Here is a 15981-nt window from a genome sequence, read left to right as displayed (position 1 = left end):
TGAGGCAAACTAGGGGATGGCAGGTGGCCCTTTGGGACAGGAAACAGGAGGATCATCACCTTTAGGGAAGCACAGCACAAGTTCCATCTTGGACATGCAATCTTTAGTAAACCAGCAGAACTTTGAAGGAGAGAGGTCTAAAAATGGGTTGGACTTGCAGATATGTGGCTCAGAGACAAACCTCAGCTAAAGAACATTCTTGTCATTCAATTGTTAAGTCGTGTCTGACTCTGTGAACCCATGGACTGCAGCACACCAGGCTTGCTTGTCCTTCACTATCTCCCAAAGTTTGCTCAAACTCATGTCCATTGAGACAGTGATGCCATCTAGCCATCTCATCCTCTGTCGCCCCCTTCTCCTCCTGCCCTCAATCTTTCCCAGCATCAGGGTCTTTCCCAATGAGTCATCTTTTCGTATCAGGTGACCAAAGTATTGGCTCTTCAGTGACTTCCAAGTCAATAGAGGGAAGACATAGACCTGCAATCATTCACAGTCTAACAGTTGGAGCTAGCTACCTTTCTTGTTTTTGCCTTCTGGTCCCGATTATCCAGTGGTATCTCAACGTTATCCTAATTTCCATCTCTGATTATCAGTGAGTTTCAGCATTTGTTCGTCTACTCATCACCGATCAGGGCTTCCTCTTCTGGGAAAGGCTTTGGGATATCTTCGGTCCATTTTTCTATCAGTTTTCTTTGTCTTTGTGGATTGGTTTGAAGGATTTCCTTGTATATTCTAGAAAGTATTCCTTTGACTGTTTTAGGCATTGGAAATATCTTCCCCCACCCCCATCCTTGTCTGCCATTGATTAAATGTTATTTGAGATTCCTCACCCTTGTAAAGGAATAATACATTAATGGAGTCCCAGAAATCCAGTAGGAGAGGCCTGTTTTGAGTAAGCTAATGAGTGGATACAGAACAGGTTGATTGGAGAGGAGGGGATTTTGATAGGCAGAGCTGAAAGGGGGAGACATGCCCCCAAGGCATGCTCAAATGGGCCCATTGTCAGAAGAGCTCAGGGCCAATAGAGAATAGGATTTAACATGAATAAGATGTTTATGTTGATGAGGAGTTTGGGATGGGGGTGAGAGGCACTTGGGCTAATGCCAGTCTAAGGACTCGGTCTTCATTAGTGGTGGTAACTGTCCCCCAGAGAGACCTGTCCAGAAGGATACTTTGGTGAGCTGAGTCCAGAAAAGACATGGAGGAGACTGCAGGCAGGGACCGACTGAAGCCAGATCATTAGTTAGGAAACTCGGCAATAAGATTGTGTGATGATACGATTTATGTGTCAACTTGGCTAGGCTATATACCCAGTTTCTTAATGAAAGAGGAGCCTAACAGACATTTGTACATCTGACATTGGTGGGCAAGAATTGTTGTTTTTTTTTAAAGGGACTTCCCCAGTGGTCCAGTGGTTAAGATTCTGCTCTCCTCCTGTAGACGGCTCTCCCCGTCCTTAATTAGGGAACTGAGATCCCACCTGCTGCATGATGTGGCCAAAAATCTGTACCCAGTGTTATAATCAAGCACTAATCTAGGCATGGTAAGGGTATCTTGTGGTGGTGGTTAACAGTTATAATCAGTAGACTTAAAGTAAAGATTACCCCAGATGGGTGGGTGGGCCTCACGCAATCAGTTGAAGGCATAAGCGTAAGACTGACATTTTCCCCGAGAAGGAGAAATTCTGCTTTGAGACAGTTAACACAGAAATACTGCCCCGAGTTTTCAGCCTTCCCTACAGATTTTGAACTTGCCAACCCCTACAATTGCATGAGCCAGTTTTTAAAAAATGAATATCTTGTGTGTGTGTGTTTTCTATTTTTCTGGAGCACCCAGACTGATACTAGAAGTAGGTTATTGGCTTTTGAAACTTTTTGTTCCTGACTGTCATTAATTTAAAAAAATAAATAAAAAAGGAAAAACGGGAAAAAAGAAACGGGCGCTGCAATGCTGCTGTTGTTGTTCAGTCGCTCAGTCGTGTCCGACTCTGCGACCCCATGGACTTTCTCGCCAAGCTTCCCTGTCCATCACCATCTCCCTGAGTTTGCTCAAACTCATGTCCGTTGGGTCGGTGATGCCATCCAACCAGCTCATCCTCTGTTGCCTCCTTCTCCTCCTGCCCTCAGTCTTTCCCAGCATCAGGGTCTTTTCCAATGAGTCAGTTCTTCACAACAGGTGGCCAAAATATTGAAGCTTCGGCTTCAGCACCAGTCCTTCCAATGAATATTCAGGGTTGATTTCCTTTAGGATGGACTGGTTTGATCTCTTTGCTGTCCAGGGGACTCTCAAGAGTCTTCTCCAACACCACAGTTCAAAAGCATCAATTCTTTGGTGCTCAGCCTTCTTTATGGTCCAACTCTCACATCCATTCATGACTACTGGAAAAACCATAGCTATGACTATACGGACCATAGCTTTGACTATATGACTTTGTTGGCAAAGTGATGTCTCCAATTTTTAATACATTCCAATACATATGTATTTATTTATGTATAAACTATTTAACTGTACCGAAGTACTAGGCTTCCCAGGTGGTGCTAGTGGTAAAGAACCGGCTGCCAATGCAGGAGACATAAGAAACGCAGCTTCAATCCCTAGGTCGGGAAGATCCCCAGGAGAAGGAAATGGCAACCCACCCCAGTAGTCTTGTCTGGAAAATCCTATGGACAAAGGAGCCTGGCAGGTTACAGTCCTGGGGCCGCAAAGAGTTGGACACAACTGAAACGACTTAGCACGTGGTTAATAATGAAAAGAGTAGCCTAATTCTTGGAAACTGAAAGGAGGATGGTAGTTTCCAGGGGCAGTGGGGAAGGGGAATGGAGAGTTGTTCAGTGGGAACAGAGTTTCAGTTTCACAAGATGGAAAAGTTCTAGAGCTCTTGCACAAGAAGTCACGTGTTAACTCTACTGTACTAGACACTTAAAAATGGTCAAGATGGAAAGTTTTCTGTTATGTGCTTTTTGTTGTTGTTGTTCAGTCATAAGTCGTGTCTTTTTACCACAATGGAAAAATAAGCAAACTGGGGTTTGGGGAGGTTAAGTGATTTTTTATTTGTTTGGCTGAGCTGGGTCTTGGTTGCTGCACACATGCTTTCTGTAGATGTGGCAATCAGGGGCTACTCTCACTTGCAGAGTGTGGGCTTCTCATCGTGGTGGCTTCTCTTGTTGCTGAGCAGGGGTTCTAGAGTGTGGGCTCAGTAGTTGTGGCACATGGGCTTAGGTATCCCACGACATGTAGGATCTTCCCAGAACAGGGATCGAACCTGTGCCCCCTGCATTGGCAGGTGGATTCTTAACAGCTGAACCAGCAGGGAAGTCTGACGTTAAGTAACTAGACAGAGGTCACAGCATCCATCAGTGGATAGATTTGGGTCAGGAGCAATGTCTTCTTCGGGTGGGAGGGGGGCAGCCCTGCATACTTCCCTCTGTATAGACAGTGTACTATCTCCATAGGTATTTTCCACCCCTTTCTGCCTGTACTGTCAGTTTGGAGGAGTCAAGACTGCCTTTGAGATAACAGATACATAGGTAGATTCCAAATATTTCTTTTTTTTAACCTAAGTTCAACATTGAGTCTTGTAATCAACTGTTAAAATAAATCTCCAGGACTTGCTGGATTCTTTGGGAAATGCAGCAGGGAGCACATCAGCTTATGAGTAAGCAAACAGGTAGAAATGGGAAGGCAGAAGGAGCGTGGGAAGGGGAGCCCCCACACCTGGCCACCATCCGCGGCTGTGATTTAACTTTCAAGCCACAAACCAATGACCGGTGGAAATGAAGACGCTGGGGACACACTGACATCACTCCCGCAGAGCAGAAGTCACCACGGCTCACCCATCAGTGCGAAGAACACTTACTCAGCAGTCAGGCCCACGGGTGAAATCTACAGACTGGGAAACTCCAGGCAGCCGCCACGTGGGAGGCCGGAGTCCTAAGGAGGCTGCTTGCGTGCAGTTCTGCTTGCCAGTTTCAGCTGAGTCAGCAAGTCCCATGGGCCTGCAAGCTAAGCCACTTTAGTCGTGTCTGACACTTTGCAACCCTGTGGACTGTAACCCTCCAGGCTCCTCTGTCCATGGGATTCTCCAGGCAAGAATACGGGAGTGGGTTTCTATGCCCTCCTTCAGAGGTTCTCCAATACATGGAACAAATCCACATCTCTTATGTCTCCTTCACTGGGAGGCGGGTTCTTTACCACTAGCGCCACCTGGGAAGCCCCAGGAAGTCCTGACATCCTTTCAAATAAGTCTCCTATTTGGTCCCTTTAAAAACTGGTATCATTTCAGGGACTGCCCTGGTGGCCCAGTGGTTGAGATTCCACCTTCTAGTGTAGGGGACAAGGGTTGGATCCTTGGACAGGGAGCTAGATCCCACATCCATGGCATAACTAAGCCCATGCACTGCAATGAGAGAAGCCTATGCACTGCAACAAGAAGACCCCATGCTGCAAGGAAGACCCTGAGCAGCTCCCCCCCCCTGCAAAAATTGCTCTCATTTCAGTGAACTTCTCCCACATCAGGTAAGAGAAGGTTTATTGAGCACATATCACCAACAGAGTAAGATAAAATCTTAAAATACCCATTGTGTTAGGCAGCTTTGTTGTTCAGGCTTCCCAGGTGGTGCAAGTCGTAAAGAATCCACCTGCTAATTCAAGAGAAGTAAGGGATGTGGGTTCAGTCCCTGAGTTGGGAAGAGCACCTGGAGGAGGGCATGGCAACACACTCCAGCATTCTTGCCTGAAGAATCCCCGTGGATTGAGGAGTCTGGCTGGCTATAGTCCATAGGGTCACAAAGAGTTGGACATGACTGAAATGACTTAGTGTGTACGCACACGCGCTTTGTTGTTCAGTCCTTAAGTCATGTCCGACTCTTTTCGACCCCAGGGACTGCAGCCCTCGGGGCCTCCCTGAGTTTGCTCAAACTCAAGTCCATCGAGTTGGTGATGCCATCCATCCATCTCATCCTCTGTCACCCCCTTCTCCTCCTGCCTTCAATCTTTCCCAGCATCAGGGTCTTTTCCAATGAGTCGGCTCTTCCCATAAGGTGGCCAAAGTCCTGGAGCTTCAGCTTCAGCATCAGTCCTTCCAATGAATATTTAGGACTGATCTCCTTTAGGATGGACCGGTTTGATCTCCTTGCAGTCCAAGGGACTCTCAAGAGTCTTCTCCAGCACCACAATCAGAAAGCATCAGTTCTTAGGCTGCTATGGCTGCCATACCAAATACCATAGATGGGGTGGTGTAAACAGTAGACATTTATTTGCTCACACTTCTGGAGGCTGGAAGTCCAAGATCAAGGTGCCAGCAGGTTTGGTTTCTCTGGAGGCCTCTTTCCTTGGCTTGCGGATGACCATCTTCTCATTCTGTCCTCAGCGTGGCCTTTCCCCTGTGCAAACACAGAGAGAGAGAGTGGTCGCTGGTGTCTCTTTTTATCAGGACACCAGACTGAGCAGGCAGGAGTCCTAGTGGATTAGGACTCCACCCTTAGGTCCTCATTTAACCCAAGATACCTCTTTACAGCGCTGTCTCCAAATGCCAATGCAGGAGACGCGGGTTCGATCCTGGGGTCTGAAAGATCCCCTGGAGAAGGAAATGGCAACCCACTCCAGTATTCTTGCCTGGAGAACCCCATGGACAGAGGAGCCTGGTGGGCTATAGTCCATGGGGATGCAAAGAGTTGGACATGACTGAGCAGCTGAAGAGAGTGGGCAGGAGTTAGGTCTCCTGCATCTGATTTTAGGGGAGGACATAATTCAGTTCCTAACACTCCCTTTTGTGTTTTTTTCTTTTACACTCAGTTGCAGATGCCATATAGCAGTCAATCAAAGTCACCCATGTTGCCTTGAGGCAAATCAGATTGTTTTAAAGAAAATGTAAATGAAATCCAAGATCAAAACTATGATTGTGTAAAGCAAAATTTTTAATTGGTGTGATGGAAAGGAGAGAGGGTGTGCATGTGTATGCATGTGTTTGTTCATAAAGGGGATTTTTGAGAACAGAAGATACGTCTGAGAATCAAAAGGAAATCTCTTTCCAGGCTTCCGAGTTGCTGTTCAGTCACTCAGTTGTGTCCGACTCTTTGTGACCCCGTGGACTGTAGTCTACGGACTGTACTCCATGAGATTTCCCAGGATACAGTACTGGAGTGGGTTGCCATTTCCTTCTCCAGAAGTTGCTATATGACGTGTTTTGACAAAATGAGGGAGTATATTATGGATAATATGAAAGAGAGAGATCTGGAGTGACATGAAAGAAGTGGATGCCTGCTCTGGGATTTTGTTTGGGGGAGAGCTCAGAAGGTGTATGGTGGACCCAGAGGGAAGCTGATCAGAGTGCAAGCAGTTCCCCAGGGCTGAGTATGGGGTTAGACTCACACACACTGGGTTGGTCAAAAATTCCTTTGGGTTTTTCTATAACATCTTACAGGAAAACCTGAACGAATTTTTGGCCAACCAATAGATGCTCATGTTGGGAAATATTCCATAGAAATACTTTGGTGAGAGACAGAAAGTCCCATAGAGCCTCATAGCTGTGCCTGAAAAAGATTTCTTGGTTTCAAAATGGGGAAAGAAAACTAGAAAGTCAAACATTAATGTGTCTAATTAAATGTGTGCTAAGTTGCTTCAGTTGTGTCCAACCCTGTGGGACCCTATGGATTGTAGCCTGCCAGGCTCCTCTCTTCATGGGCTTCTCTAGGCAAGAATACTGGAGTATTTCTTCCTCCAGGGGATCTTTCTGACCCAGGGGTTGAACCCTCATCTCTCATGTCTCCTGCATTGGCAGGCAGGTCCTTTACCACTAGCACCACCTGGGATACAACTGTAACACACTCAATCTTTAATGCTGCTGCTGCTGCTAAGTCGCTTCAGTCATGTCCGACTCTGTGCGACCCCATAGACGGCAGCCCACCAGGTTCCGCCGTCCCTGGGATTCTCCAGGCAAGAATACTGGAGTGGGTTGCCATTTCCTTCTCCAGTGCATGAAAGGGAAAAGTTAAAGTGAAGTCGCTCAGTCGTGTCCGACTCTTAGCGACCCCGTGGACTGTAGCCTACCAGGCTCCTCCGTCCGTGGGATTTTCCAGGCAAGAGTACAACACACATGCAAACGTGTGTGTGTGTGTGTGTGTTTCCTGTGGGGTCTGGGTACATTTTTATATATTGCAGGATGGAGCCTCCCAAAATAAGTTTCTGCACAGCCTACAAAGATCTGGAAACAATGTAGTCTATTAAAGTAACAGTCTCCATGGCCTCTGTGTTCATGACAAGTTGGAATTACATCCCAAGGTCTGTGTCTTCTGGGATGTGGGGCTGGTGGCTGCCCACATCATCTGAGCCTGGCCTACCAAGAACAGTCTGGTGAGATGGAAGATTCTGGACTCCATCTTCATCCAGTATCTCCTCTTCTCAAACGCTGTCTGGGAAACCTTCCTGATGGGAGTCCGCCAGACTCAGATCAGATCAGATGCGCCAGCCAGAGTGGAACAGCTAACCCCAGGAGAACTCGCAGTAGCTCTGGACCCCAAGAAAGGGGTGTTGTTCCCAACAGCTGCTGGGGATGCTGGGTTGAGAAGAGGCCAGTTAATTCAGAGCAACTGCCCATAGTGCTCACCTCCAAGGGAAAGTACAAGGAGGCTTTTTGGCCCATGTGGTGACCCAGAGTCCTTCATGTTTCAATGACAAGAGTAGATAGGATATAGGCATAAATATCAATACAGATTGCCCCCCGATATTTTGGGAGAATAAAAAGAATTATAGTCAGTGAGTCATAGGTAGGACACTTAAAACCTTCACTGTCCACCTCATTAGAACTGACTCAAATGTGTTCTTTTTAATAGCTGAGTAATATTCCATTGTGTATATGTACCACAGCTTTCTTATCCATTCATCTGCCAATGGACATCTAGGTTGCTTCCATGTCCTAGCTATTGTAAACAGTGCTGCGATGAACATTGGGGTACACGTGTCTCTTTCAGTTCTGGTTTCCTTGGTGTGTATGCTCAGCGGTGGGATTGCTGGGTCGTATGGCAGCTCAATTTCCTGTATTTTAAGAAATCTCCACACTGTTCTTCATAGTGGCTGTACTAGTTTGCATTTCCACCAACAGTGTAAGAGGGTTCCCTCTTCTCCACAGCCTCTCCAGTATTTATTATTTGTAGACATTTTGTTGGCAGCCATTCCGTCCGGCGTGTGGTACCTCACTGTGGTTTTGATTTGCATTTCTCTGATACCAAGTGATATTGAGCATCTTTTCATGTTTTGTTAGCCATCTGTATGTCTTCTTTGGAGAAATGTCTGTTCAGTTCTTTGGCCCATTTTTTGATTGGGCCGTTTATTTTTCTGGTACTGAGCTGCATGAGCTGCTTGTATATTTTTGAGATTAATTCTTTGTCAGTTGCTTCGTTTGCTATTATTTTCTCCTATTTTGACGGCTGCCTTTTCACCTTGCTTATAGTTTTCTTTGTTGAAACTGGGGCCTATTATACAGAGTGAAGTAAGTCAGAAAGAAAAACACCAATACAGGATATTAACGCATATATATGGAATTGAGAAAGATGGTAGTGATGACCCTATATATGAGACAACAAAAGAGACACAGATATAAAGAACAGACTTTTGGACTCTGTGGGAGAAGGAGAGGGTGGGATGATTTGAGAGAATAGCATTGAAACATGTGTATTACCATATGTGAAACAGATGACCAGTCCATTCGATGCATGAAACAGGGCACTCAAAGCCGGTGCACTGGGACAGCCCAGAGGGATGGGATGGGGAGGGAGGTGGGAGGGGGGTTCAGGACCAGGGGACATATGAAAACTCATGGCTGATTCATGTCAATGTATGACAAAAACCACCACAATATTGTAAAGTAATTAGTCTCCAATTAAAATAAATAAATTAAAAAAAAAAAAAACCTTCACCATCACCAGATGAATCAAGCATTGATGTAGCTTTTCTTGTCTCCGTTCCCACCAGCTTTGGGTTTGATTGATTGGACTATGCAGTGGATTGATGGAGGCGCTAAACTCTTAGTATAAAAAACAGATCATGGTATAAATATAGTCCTTCTTCTTAAGGGCCCTGTAGGAAGCCTTGTTTGCCTGTCGGCCAGCTGCTCCTCCATCACACACACACACACACACACACACACACACACACACACACACACACACACACACACACACACACACACACACACACACACACACACACACACACACACACACACACACACACACACACACACAGAGGCACGCACACATGCACGTCCTCCCCTGGGAGCAATGACACCCCTGGGGCCTAATGCAGCCAGCTCACTGGCTAGAACTGATCGAAAGTGACACCCCATTGTCCTTCAAAGTGTTTTGTTAGTATCATTCAGAATCCTGCCTGAAATAAAACCTCAAAACTTTCGTCGGAAATTTCATAGTTTGGGACTTTAAGAAGAGAAGATGAGGAATTTCCAGGTATTGTAGTTCTGCTTTGGGAAGAAATAGTTCCTGGCCTTTATCATCAGAGGTCCACATGCCACATGGATTCACCTACTGACTCATTCATCTATTCAACCAACATTTAAACATTTACTGGATGCTGGCCCTGGAGGTGCAGAGACAGACAAGGCAGCAGCCCCACCCTTGGCTCAGAGTCACGGAAACAGACACTAGGACATGCTGAATGACCTGGAAGCTGAGGATTAAGACGTAAGAGCTGGCTCTTGGGTGAGGGATAGGGTTTTTTCAGGTCTGGAGAGAGAACAGAGCATTAAGACAGGGAAAACAGGACATGCACAGAGGCACTGAGCTGGGGGGAAGGACGGTGGGGTGTGAGGCCTGAGTGCCCAGATCTGCAGAGGAGCAGTCAGGGAACAGGGCTGGAGGTGCACGGAGGGGCCGGGGCAGAAGGCTCCCCTACGGCCTCCGCGGCAGACCCCATCCCAACCCGTCACGTGACACACAGTGTCCAGGGTGGATTTCCCAGGTAAGAATACTGGAGTGGGTTGCCATTTCCTTTTCCAGGGGATCTTCCCGACCCAGGGATCGAACCCAGGTTTCCTGCATTGCAGGCAGACTCTTTCCCATCTGAGCTACCAGGGAAGTCCTAAACTCTACAGAAGACATTGCCAAACCCATAATCATACAAGAAGGAGAGACTGGTACCCACAAAGACAGAACGACAGGAGTCTGAAATGTGGATGGGAGATAGCCCTGAGCTGGGGGCAGGGCCTGGTTCTCTTTCCTCCCCGCCTTGTACCCCCTGGAAGTGATAACCATGGACACACTCCGTCTCTGCCCAGCACTTGACGCCCTGTGGTCTCCCACCCATCCTGGAATTCTGTCTCCAAAGCTCCTGCCTCCCGCTCCTCCCACTGGAGTTAGGGTGCCCCCCATGCCCTTCCCATTCAGTGGTTCTACCTGTGGCCTAGCCTTCCAGCCCCCATCCCAGCCCCTGAGCCTACAGACCACACCCCACACGATGATTGTGTCCTGGCACGAGCATCCCCCTCTGTGACTTGGGAGGCACATGAGGTTGCCCGGATTTCAGGTCTCTTCTTTCCCTTGGGTAATCTCAGGCCAGACAAGGCCTGGGCAGCACTCATTAAACAGAGGACAACCGGCTCCAAGCTCAGGGTCTCCCCATGAGCAAAAGGCAGACGGAAGGAAGTCCACAGATGGCCGAGGCTCTCAACCTCCTCTCGGCAGAGGAATGCTCAGCTTGGACTTGGACCTGAGCCACGGCCACCATCCCGTCTGCCCCGGGAGCCCCGAGTGCTTGTTCTGGGGCTTCCTGCTGCTCAGCAGGTGAGCACAGGCGTGATGGTGGTGGCTAGATCTTGACCTTGACCTTGATGGAAGGATATAGCGTCTCAGTTCAGTGAAAACAGTGGTTTCATGTACCGTTTGCTAGTTTCAGCCTAACATCCCAGAAAGGGCAAAAGAGATCCCATGATCAAGAGCGCCGTGAGAAGACAGACACACCAAGGGTCACGTGTAAAGGGGCCCAGACGTATCGCTGCCCTGTGTGTTCTTTGCCGGCACTCACCCTCTCTGTTCCCTGGCTTCTTCACCGAGTCATTTCTGCCCTCCCTCTCTCTCTCCTGAGGGCATGAGGAAGAGCCAGTGAGATTACGGGTGTGGCAGTGCTTGGAAACGGGCAACGTGCTACCCAAGTGTGAGGCGCTAGCATTTCCACAGTGAATCACCCCGCACAGGGGTGTCAGGAGGGTGAACAAGCTGATGGACGTGGAAGCCCCTTGTAAATGCTAAGACGTGAATGAGGTGGAGAGCGATTAGTAGCAAGGCATGATTATCTATGTGGTTCAGATAACAACACCATTTTGCCACCTGCTGCCCAGACATTTCTGTAACTGCGTGACTTTGCAAAGACGTGAACCTTGCCTGCTGGGCTTTGCCCAGCTGTAAAATGAGATACCCCCAGGGATGGCAAGCACAGCCGGCTCTCACATATCCATGGGGCCGAGATCACAGGCGCCAGAGAAGATGTGCTAAGTGGAGGAGGGTTGGCCCAGAGGACAGACCCATCATCTGGATTCAGCACGAGTCCCGGGGAGGCATGTTCGGCTCAAGGCGACGCTTGCTAACATGGAATCATCTCTTCCAGCCCCTTCTGCCTTTGAATGTATTGCCTCCTCTCATGCTCACAGCTGCCCTGCAAAATCGGTTTTCTTATCATTCCCATTTTACAGATAGAGAAACTGAGGCTTACATCCAAAGTCACGCAGCTTTGAATGAGAAGCAAACAAGATTTCTTGGCACGTCGCCATGACCATGAAGCCCATGCTTTTACCACGTCAGGCTGATTTGTAATGACATTAAGAGTGTGGTTGCTGAGGCATTGTTTCCACACAGTGTTAAAAGTGGGACAGTTTTTCCATCACGTAGAGAGCCTAAGCCTGGGCCAGGCCAGTCCTTAGGGAGCTATTGCAGAAATGTGGAGGGGTGAGCCACATCATAACCCCAGTGGGGAGACCTGAGAATGCAGAGTCCCAGGCCCTGTTCTGGAGCTTCAGATTTAATAGATCCAAGGAGCTGGGAATGTGCATCTCTGAAACTTCCCCAGAGGAACTGGCCTGCTCTTCCTGAGAGCCACGGCCACAAGGCAGTATCTGTAGCCCATCCAAGGTTCAGTGTGCAACTTTGGTGTTCATAGTTTTAAATTTTGTATTTTCTTTTTATTTATTTTTTTTAATTTTTTAAAAAGTTAAAACCTTTCATTTTATTTATTTACTTTTGGTTGCGTGGCACATGGGATTAGTTCCCTGACCAGGATTCAAACCTGCACCTGCTGCTTTGGAAGTAAGGAGTCTTAACCGCTGGACCATGAGGGAAGTCCCCCTGATGGTCATTGTAATTGATGGGACAAGGCTCACGATGATAAGTTCCCAGAGTCCCTTGGACTTTAAAGAGGATACTGGTGGAGCCAGTTTTATTGCTTCCTCATCCTTATCAGACCAACCTTTGATTCTCATCCTGAGAAAAGGAGGAATGAGGGGCGGGAAGAGGTGAGGGATACGATGGATGGGAGAGACTTTATTTTGAGAAGAAGGCTGAGAGAGAGAGAGAAAATCAGTGTGCTAGGACCACAGCTCCGTCTAGTGTATCACCGTCATATAAGATAAATGAGCTCTTTTCCAAATTATTCTGGGTTGTGTGAGCTCTGGGCCTGAACCATGTAGACTATCACTTGAGCATCTTCACAGAGCTTTATAAACACCAGGCCCTGAGTACACAGGCCTTGGTCACACCTGGAGAGGTACAACTATTTAGCAAACCCATAGGAAAAGCAATCATCAATAAAATAACCCCCAAAGGCAACAAACTCATCTTCAACTGGCATCGCAGACCAGCCAGGTCCAGCTCTGAGTTGCGTGTCCCCACACCAGAGGATAACGCCTGACTCCCATCTCCCATGGCAACGGGCTTCTGGATCTTCAACTGCTCCTCTGCCTTCTCCTTCCTTGTTTTCAGAGCCAGCCATGTCTTACAGCCCCCTAAAGCCTTCCCTGAAAACCTGCCAAGCTATTAGAAATGTCTCCTTGAGGCACACTGTCTGCCCCTCTACTGAGCTACCGAGAAAGAGGAACACCAGCCAGGACTGGGTCTGGAAGCCTAACCGTGCCTTCTCAACTACGTTTAAGACACTAAAAGGCGAGGACCAACAAGAAACTTGCTCTGCACCCATTTGTTGTTCAGTCGCTCCGTTGTGTTCAACTCTTTACAACCCCAGGGACTGCAGCACGCCAGGCTTCCCTGTCCTTCATCTCCCGGAGTTTGTTCAAACTCATGTCCATTGAGTCAGTGATGCCATCCAACCATCTCATTCTCTGTCGTCCCCTTCTCCTCCTGCCTTTTATATTTCCCACCCCTCTACCTAACTGATCATCGCTTCCCTTTTGTTTCAGACAGTAAAGAACGCGCCTGCAATGCGGGGGACCTGGGTTCAGTCCCTAGGTTGGGAAGTTCCCCTGCAGGAGGGCATGGCAACTCACTCCAGTATTCTTGCCTGGAGAATCCCATGGACAAAGGAGCTTGGCGGGCTACAGTCCAGGGGGTCACAAAGAGTCAGACACGACTGAGTGACTAAGCACAGCACAGCACAACTGATCACCAGAATTACCTGGGAGTTTGAAAACCAGCTTCTAAGTCCCAGCCCAGATTTGCTGCAGCAGAATTTTGGAGCTCGGATCCCAGGAATCTATTTTTGAAAAGCTCCCTGGGTGATTCTGCTGAATTGTCATCAGAGGGAAGCGCTGCCCTCCAGCCTCTCTGTAGCACAACGTGGAACACTTGGAAGGTTCTCAGACTATTTGTTTCTTCATGATTGACGGATCAATCCAGCAGCCAGGCATGTCTCCCCAGGCCAGTCACACCTGCCTCAGAGTTGGGACTGTGGTGCTGTCAAGCCAAGACTCTGGCAGCCCAGGAGATCCCTCCCAGCCTGTAACCTTGGGCAGAGTGCTCGGTGCACCCGGGGCTGCCCCCAGGAGCTCAAGGTTGCCCGCCCTCTTGGTGGCAGCAGGGTGGTCGTCCCTAGATCATTCCCAGTCCCTAGATCAGAGTAGCAGCCTGCTCACTGCGGGGCTTCCACTGCCCTCTCCCCGCCCCTGGAGCCAGCCGCGTGACTCAGCACCCAGGGCTGCTGTTGGACCAGCATGCCAGTCACTCTCAGAAACCATTACGGCAGGGTCCGCTCCAGCGTTCCCTGCCTTGCATGCTAAGTCAAGGGGATCCGCTCCATATGGCAATGCATAATTTACAACACAATTTACTTCCTGCTTATATAGCCGATTCCATACAAAGCTTCCATTTGCATATTTATTAATTTACAAAATTAATACCATTTTCTTAGTCCCTTACAGGATGTGTTCCTGGTCTCTGTCTTTGAATTAATTTCAATCTAAGGTGGAAACATTTGTTAAGGGAGTTAGCTCAGGCCAAAGTCATCAAATGCGTGGCAATCACATGCCAGGAGGGTGTGGGGAAGAGAGGGCTAATGCTTATTGAGTGTCTCTAACTGTGCTGGTTCCAAGAAAATTAATGGTGCAGAATGTGAGTCTCCAAAATATCCTGTGATGACATATTGTTGCTGTTGTTGTTCGGTCGCTAAGTCATGTCGACTCTTTGCAACCTCATGGACTGCAGCACACCAGGCTTCCCTGTCCTTCACCATCTCCTAGAGTTTGCTCAAACTCATGTCCACTGAGTCCATGATGCCATCTAACCATCCCATCCTCTGTGCCCCTCTTCTCCTCTTGCCCTCAATCTTTCCCAGTGTCAGGGTCTTTTCCAATAACTTGGCTCTTTGCAATAGGTGGGCAAAGTATTGGAAACATACTGTTGCTGTTGCCTAAATAAGGACTTTGAGACTCAGAGTAAGTGGCTGGCCCACTGTCACATAGGCAGAGATTTAGATGACCATGGAAGTCAAGAAGTGGGGTTTCCATCTGTCTTGATTTCCATTAGTGACAAAGGCCATTCTTCTGCATTACACATTTTTTTTTTTCAGAGAGCGTATCTAACACCCCAGATATCACAGTGCTCACAGATATTCTTGCCACGTATCATAACACCTTAGACAGACAGGACAGCAAGATGTCCCCTGGAGCAGACCTACTCGAGAAAACAAATGTTTTGATTAACACTTCCACTTGGTAACACTGAAAAGGCTTCATCAGGAAGGCAATGCTTTCCATTAAAGGCAGTGCTTCCCAAGTCACTTTCTTAAAAAAAAAAAAAAAAATTCTACCTTTACTTCTTCCGGTCCCTCCAGCCACCAGCCTAAACAACCCTCCCTTCCTTACCCAACTTCTTGAAGACATAGCTCTCCCATGTCCCTGTTGCCCTCATTTCCCCACCAATTCCTCAGTCTGCGACAATAAGGTCTTTGCCCCCTCAAGAATGATGACATCATTACCAACTCAACCACCAATGTCTTTTCCACCTGTCTCTGGATCAGCTCTCACCATGGAATCTGCTACCTTCAGCCACTCCTTCCTTGAAGCTTCCCTCTCTCCATTTGCCCACCACAGACTCTCAACCCTGGTCCCCCTTCTCTGAGTGCTACCTCTTTTATTTAAAAAATTTAAGTTGTTATTATTTTTTAAAATTTTTGAGCTGTGTGATTCTGTTTTATTTTTTGGCCACATCACATGGCATGTGGGATCTTGGTTCCCCAGCCAGGGATTGAACCTGTGCCTCCTGCATTGTAAGCATTGAGTCTAAACCACTGGACCACCAGGGAAGTCCCTGAGTACTTCTTCTTACATCCCTCTTTCCAGCTCCTCTTCCTGACTCTGCAATTCCCTCCTGACTCCCAAGTCTGAATCTCTCCCTCTTCCAGTCCAGCATTTCCACCAACAACAGCAATGTTTATGAACCAGAGTTCTGATCACAAAACCATTTGACTTCACATTGTCTCTAATTGCTCCTCAATACCCTTGGATGGATGCAATCATCCACAGATTGTATAGTA

General features: G+C 47.8%; 1 long non-coding RNA gene across 1 annotated transcript in view; it reads right to left on the bottom strand.

The window, feature by feature from the left end:
• The window catches only part of LOC145532589 (uncharacterized), a 571872-nt gene that overhangs the window by 13062 nt on the left and 542829 nt on the right, over positions 1-15981 (bottom strand). The gene's annotated exons all lie outside the window — the stretch shown is intronic.

Source organism: Giraffa tippelskirchi, chromosome 13 (assembly GCF_054371585.1).
Source record: "Giraffa tippelskirchi isolate mGirTip1 chromosome 13, T2T-mGirTip1v1.2.pri, whole genome shotgun sequence".
NCBI classification, from domain to species: Eukaryota; Metazoa; Chordata; class Mammalia; order Artiodactyla; family Giraffidae; genus Giraffa; species Giraffa tippelskirchi.
Note: the sequence above shows the minus strand (reverse complement) of the source record. Positions and strands in the feature narration are given on the sequence as shown.